This window comes from Pezoporus flaviventris, unplaced genomic scaffold (genome assembly GCF_033815535.1).
Source record: "Pezoporus flaviventris isolate CSIRO_AGI_PZ_B2104156 unplaced genomic scaffold, CSIRO_AGI_Pfla_v1 ptg000002l, whole genome shotgun sequence".
NCBI lineage: Eukaryota > Metazoa > Chordata > Aves > Psittaciformes > Psittacidae > Pezoporus > Pezoporus flaviventris.
The window spans coordinates 28,544,678-28,551,752 of record NW_026892550.1 but is presented as its reverse complement, the minus strand read 5'-3'; the positions used below and the strand labels follow the sequence as shown (position 1 = coordinate 28,551,752).

Genomic DNA, 7,075 nt, shown 5'->3' with positions numbered 1-7,075 from the left:
GTTTCCGTGGCAAAATTAGATTTAGGTTCCATTACGGAGTGATTTAAATGGTAAATTGTAGAGATTATGAAAAAAGTAATTTCTCCTTATGCGTAGGACTGTTACTTGTGAACTGCAGAGTCTGAAATCTGAATCTGTTTCCAAAGTGGGCAGCTTTAATAGCTTTTGCAAAAATGAATGTGTAGGCACAGTTCCAGCTGTCTAGACGTGCATCTTTTTGCTCAGAGATAAGAATTGTCTCTCTCTGCTCTTCTCAATCCATTTAAAATACTGTTGTTTGAATAGGCTTGTCGGAAGAAATGCAATATCAAAACCTGTTATATTTACTCTTTTTATTATTTACTTGTATTTTTGGCTTCTAGAGTCAAATGAGTGTTCCAGGAATGTTATCTTCTCTGTCAGTTTTTTTAAAAGCATTTAATCCCTTTGCTCATTGGAACTCGGTAAGAAGGATCTTTGAGATGGAAGAAAATGGGTTTGGAAAATACTCAGAGTATTTGAGGCTTTTTCCAATATGAATTTGGGAGTGACCTATAACCTGACATCCAAGGACTTTCTCTAATCGTACCTGACTGGTTATGCTCAAGCTCCAGAATGGTTCATTCCCTCACACAGGAAATAGAATGAAAGTAACAGGAAGCCTGCATTGATCGACAAACTCAGAAAGGAAGTGTACTGAAGGTGGAAGCAGGGACAGGTGACAGTATCTTCAGTGTGCTGGGGTCAGGTTAAGAAGGGTAAAACCTGTCTATCTGGATTTTGTTTTTCAAAGGGTAGTTGTTCAGACTTTGAAAGGAGGAGATATTTATATATAAAAGGATAAATACATAAAAAATCCAAATCTAAATCTGAGTGTTTTCATGGAAATAGTGATTTTCTTTGCTATGTACTCTTTGAAAGAAATAGTCACAGGTAGTTACATTGGGCGTGTGGGGCTGTGGAAATGTTTGAAGTTTTAGTGTTTTCTTCCTGCTTACCTGCCTAGGTATGGTAAAGAAACAAGGAGGATTTTCAGCAGTCTTGGGTTGGGAATGAGATGTGCATTGATGCCAACTGTGAGAATCTGGTTTCTGCAGAAGCTTGTCTTGTCCTTTTTCTGCCAGCACAGATGAGAAGATTTTTCTGCCTCTGCTTAAGGGGGAGAATTGACTTGCCCAAGTGTGCCCTTTCCTGTGCTCACGAGACATCCGCCTCAACTGTGTTGGGTAAAGGGAGGGAGGAGAGGGGAATCCTTCCCTTCTTTGTGCTTCAGGTAGAAATTGGCAACAGCTGAAGTTCTGAGATGCATTACAGAGAATGTGCTTTCTCTCTTACAGGGCAGCAAATCATAGCTATGATTGCAGTTGACAGTATCTTTTACATACCTTTCATCACCTAGGAGCTGAGCTTTGCAAGCTCCCTCTTTTCCTTCATTCTTGTCCCTCTGCATGCTCTGGAGTGTTTTATATGAAGGTTAATCACTAGAGTGCTTATATACGCACTAAGCTACTGATTTTCTCTATTGCATCTGTTTGAACTACTGGCCAGTTTAATCTCATGATAAAGTAACTGGGAATAGGTTCCTGTTGTTCAGGCTGTAACACACAGCTTGTAAATGTCTTTATCTTTTTAACTGGGGCTCCTTCCCAAGTGAACAGAGAATGATTCTGTTTTCAGAAGGAAAAAAGAGGAAAATGGCTTCATAAAATGATGACTGTCAGGAAGTGCTGGGTCTGTTCCAGTTATGCCAATCCGTTAAACTGTGAGTTTGCAGGAGGTGGGAAAGGGGACATAGCTCACAGCACGCGCTTCCAAATGCTGCAGTCAAACTGTTGGGCCCATCTGCTTGAGAAGACTGCAGTGATCCAGGATGGAGCATGTGATCGTTGCTCCAAATACTGAATTTCAGGATGACTGAGTCACTATTTATTTCAGTGATGGATGCTGTTAGGAAAACTTGGGAGAAATGGAGTCCTGGTCTAGAATAAACCTTTTGAGGGAGAGGAATAAAGATGTAGACTTTAAGATTTAGCTGGACAGGGTGCTGGGACATAAAGCCTAGATGATGCTTTGGTAAGACAGGTTGGACCAGATGATTCTTGAGGTCTCTTCCAATCTGGTATTCTGTGATTGTGATACTGATTGTACATTTCAAATGAAAGACTTTTCAATCTGAACTTCTATGGAAAGGAAGGGGAAGAGTGAGAATGATGATCAGAAATCTGCAAAGGGAACAACTGCAAAGCTGCAAAAGAGGAGGAGGAGAGCCCTTCCTTAGGTTACATCAGCTGCTACTTGTTCCCGTTTTCACACCAGAAGGCTGCTGCTTTTCCCATTTTACCAGGTCAGTAATAGCTGCAAGTGAAGTGGCACAGAAACACCTCTCCACCCATGCACTATAGCAGCATGTGCTTTTTTTTAGTTGTTTTGGATGAGAATGACTTTATATGGTTCAACACAAATATGTATGGAAGGATAATGACTTTATGTGGTTCAATGCAAATATGTATGGAAGGGCTGGAAATCAAAAATGGGAAAAGCTCATAGCATATACAGCAGGTTATGTCTGACCTGCAGCAGGTGAAAGCCACTTTCATCCTCAGGTACCATTCCTGTCTGTTCAGAGGCGCCCGAGTAGACAGTCTCATTCCTCCCTGCACCAGAGGTAGATATACCACTGCCCCAGGGGACAGCTTTAGCAAAGTGCAAAGAGCACAGAGGCCCATCAGAAGAGCCTGGCAAGTGACTGAAGAGCCCTAATGAAGCAAAAGCTGCTGTGGGTGACAGCCTGGTAAGTAACATATTCCACTTCCTTGCACCTCCTCAGTTCTATGAATCGTTAAAGCAACTAGGTTGGAAAAGATCTTTGGAACCCCCTCTTTTGGGGGACAAAATTCCACCTTTTTTACCTTCAACAGCATCCAAAGGAGTGCAGCATGTTCTGCTCAGCCAGCACTAAGACATCGAAGACAAATGGATTTATTTTCCTGTTAACCTGTTTCCCCATACAGGTGCTGTGCGAGATGCTCTGGATCTAGAAATTGAAATGAGGACAGAAACCTTACCTATAAAAGTCAAAGACTGTTGGTGAAGGGATGAGGGGGGACATCTACAGCAACTATGTTGATGATACTGTAGCAGAGATGATGTTCTGCTGTTTGGGTACAGTCAATTACTACTACGTATGTGACTTGCTGAACATGAAGCATTTATTTATGTGAGCAATACATTAACAAGTGGCAAAGTTATACACTGAATTAATGTAGAAATATATTCCTCTCACACACACTCTAGCACACCAGCCAACTAAATCAGGGCAAGAACTCTCAGTCCAAATAATGATCGTAACAGCTACAGCACACCATGCACTAAGCCAGACTTACTTCCTGCAACCTGTCTCAAGTCTTGCTTGAAGACCTTAAGTATGCAAACAGTAAAAAACAATTAGCAGTTGCATTAATTACCTGCCCGTAGTTACAGGCTACTAAAGAACTATCAATCTGCAGCTTAAACTGGACCACGGTTTTTCTCTCAAGTTAAAGAATTAAAATGCATAGCAGCACCCGTGTTTAACATCAAGGTGTTCCATTTTCTTCATAAAAATAGTTCTCTGTGAAGACTGAACACTCCATCACCAGCACATCACCTGACACAATGTGTGTGAGCCACCTCCAGTGCAGATGTGTATTAGATCTATCCTAACCTAGAAATTAGGGGAGCTTCTTACGCACATGGGGGGCTATGATTCACATGACTGTTTACATATATACAAAATAAATTTAGCTCTGTTGTCATTAGGGAGACAATCCCATCTGAGGAGTGTGTAGAACTCGTCCAACTTCCACCGAAGCTTGACATGCAGTCATACTGCAAGACAAATATCAGGGCTATTACTTTCTTTTAGCAAAAAGTAGATTAATAACTGTACAGTAGGTAAAAAGCAGTCTTTAAAAAAAATACAGAAGTTACACAAAAAGCTGTAGTAAAGTGCCTAGCAAGAATATAAAGAACAGGAGAATCAGTTTAAGTGGACAAACAACATTACCTCTTGCACAAATTCTACCATGTGCATTGTAACAGCATCAATGCTCAATGACAATATGTCAAAAAGACCATTTCCACTTTGCTATATAAAGTATTATCTTAAAGCCAAGAATATAGCCCTATCAGAAATTAATAATTTGGAGCATGATTAGCTCACGCACTTTCATTCATACTCTATACAACAAGAACTGCCAGGAACCCTCCAAAGCTCAGTGACAGTACTCTTCCCAGAAGCACAGCTCATACCCTTCCTGAAAGCTCTCTGGCACAGATCCGCTGAACAGTGAAATGAGCTACTGCCATTTCTCTTTCCCTTTCTTCTCCCTCATCAGCCTATGTTTCCCATGCCTCCATCAGTTTTCTGCCAGAGGGACAGCCTCTGGCTGCATCAAAGCTGCAGGCTATTTAGGGCTATTGTGCTTTCCAAGTGACTTCTGAGACATGGAGAAGCCAGGGATTTCTTGACCCCTTACCCCTGTTCTTTCTCTCCACTGATCCCCAGCCTTACTGACTGCTGTCAGAGCCCTGGACATAGCCAGGGAGGCTGATACCTGTTATCAGAGAGATCCATTACCATTATGAGCTTTGCTCAGGAAGAAATCTGTACTTTGTCTTTTATGTAAAAATATGGAGCAAGTCACACTGAAGCTGAATGTCAACTTTTTACTCAGTATTTTCAAACGCATGCTCCGTGACAAACCACCCTGTCGCATAGAAAACAAGACTCTACAGCTAGAGAACCCAAAGTGTTAAAAAATATATTTTCCCTCTCCCCATTATTCTCTTGACAAGTCAGCCTTTAAACAAACACTAATACGAGGTAAGCTGACAGCACAACACTGAATAAATAGCTGCAAAAACTTTTGGTTGCTAGATGTCTGCAGGCATCATGTAAACTGTATGCCACCTTCATGCTAGTTTAAAAAAAGGTGTTCTACATCAAGGGATCCGCAATCTGGCACTTCTGGCAAGAAACATGTTTTCAGGCTGGTAAAGTTCTGAGATTCTATTAAAAAAAAAAAGTCAAATAAGTACATTTTTCTCATTAAAAAAAAAGAAAAAGCCACGTTTGTGCTCCAGCAGCTGTCACTGAAGTTGAAAACCCAGGAAAGACAGATTTTAAGGTTACCTGCCTGTAGTAGAGTGAACGGTACGATTTTTGTTTTCAGAGATCTCTCACTTAGTCCTGCTGCCAGTTTTCTAAGCACACTGGCATCTTCACACTGCGAACCAACCTGCTACGTGACTTGGGTTTGATAACAGACGTACCTTTCTGCTTCAGCTGAACTGAGTTTAGTGCGAGAGGTTTTAACTTTTTCTTTTGGACTAGTCCTTTTATCTAGCCACCTAGAAAGCATTACCAAGTTCGTCCTAAAGTTGTTTCCGGAATAACAATTTGCATTTAAATGTAAACACTGATACCATAAACCTAATGTATACAAAAGGCACAAGACAGTTAGATTTGTGTAGCTGAAACTTCCCTAACTTTGAAAGTTGATAATGCATCTTTTGTTCTCTGGCTGTTAAATTCTGATCCTAAGCAAGCTGCCAGCTTCTAACTCAATTGAAGGGGGTTTCCTACATGCAGCAGCTTGGTTTTTTGGTATTGCAATCAAATGTCTGCTGTCCTGTAAAAGAAATACCACAAGTTATAACCATGTCCTTGACTGTACAAGGTATTAATTAAGTTATGCAGTAAGAAAGGCAGTGTCTTAAAAAACAACAGTGAAAAAGTGAAAAAGAAATCTGAGACAACTATTGATTAATAACAAATGAGGATTTGGAAAGACAGTGGCTCTCTGGAACATGGGTTGGTAAAAAGCCTTTTGGATCGAAGTTAAGTGCCAACATTCATTTCTCAAAGGGGCTAATGGCTCCAAATGGCACAATAAAATCCCCTATTTCTTTCTTGCACTGTCTTGTGCAACTCCAATCAAAATCCCCACCTGGCCACGTTCATTTATGTATTACCCATCTGAACACAGGCTTTTTATCACTCCCCTTGCCAGTGACCCACTGCAGCACTCAATTAACAGAGGACTTTCTTCACACACACCACTCCCCCCCCCCCCCCCCCCAACTTTTCCAGCTATTCATAGTTCAGATCTGAGGGACAACGGAGCTCTTGCAATCATGTTTTCCAAAAATACTTCATAAATAGTCACACTTCACTGGGGTCCCCGTATCTGCAAAAGTTGCTTATCGAATGCTTGAAATAAAAACACAGTCCACCAAGCCACTAAATTCTTCATAATCAACACTGGTTTGTTTCCAAATCTGTAAAGCCAGTAGTGCAAAATCTTGATCTGGAAGTCAACTACTTACAGCAATTTGAATTAACAGTGAGTTTTCACAACCAAGGCAAGAACATGGACTGATATGTGAGGAGGTCACATCTTTCTTGTGCTGAAAATTGAAGTAAAACCAGCCATGGAATTTTTACAATTGTAAACTCAGACTCTGTTTTTTAAATTTCCTAATACTCATCATCCTTAACCATTCCAAATCAGTAACTTTAAGTTGAAACACTCTTTATACGGTTCAGAAGTAGTATTTTGTTTAGTTTCATGTTTCAAGCAGTGACATGGAGGCAGCTAATCATCTGTCCGTTTGTCTTCTGAGCACATCCACACAGGAGCAGCTGACCAACAGGGCTGATACGTGGAAGAATTCATTTTCCTTCCAACAACAGCTTTTTCTCGAACTGGAACATAACATTAATCACAACATACAGTATTAGAACTGAAGAACACTTTAAGACATTGCAACAAGCCTCATCAAATCAAAGTGGAAAGTGAACAACAGTCATGTGAAAAACCCACGCTGAAGAGGAACCTGCTAAGACTGTTCACAGTTATGTTATTAATCCACTTCAGGGTGACAGTGATTAAAAACTGACTACACAGCAAGCAGGCACCAGTTTATAAAATTAAGTGAGCTATTGTTGCAGTACTTCCAGATACCAACATCATCAAAAAACAATTCTCCATCAATCGCATTTGTGTAAACTATATCTGGCACTCTCAGTTATCAGTCCCCTCATTAACTATAA

At 40.6% G+C, this 7,075-nt stretch overlaps 1 protein-coding gene across 1 annotated transcript in view; it reads right to left on the bottom strand.

Moving 5' to 3' along the window:
- Window positions 1–6,090: 6,090 nt before the first annotated feature.
- Window positions 6,091–7,075, bottom strand: part of ZDHHC2 (zinc finger DHHC-type palmitoyltransferase 2) — a 32,761-nt gene continuing 31,776 nt past the window's right edge. The window contains exon 13 of the mRNA XM_061473202.1: window positions 6,091–6,727. The gene's annotated coding sequence lies outside the window, so the exon portion shown is untranslated. The remainder of the gene's footprint in view (window positions 6,728–7,075) is intronic.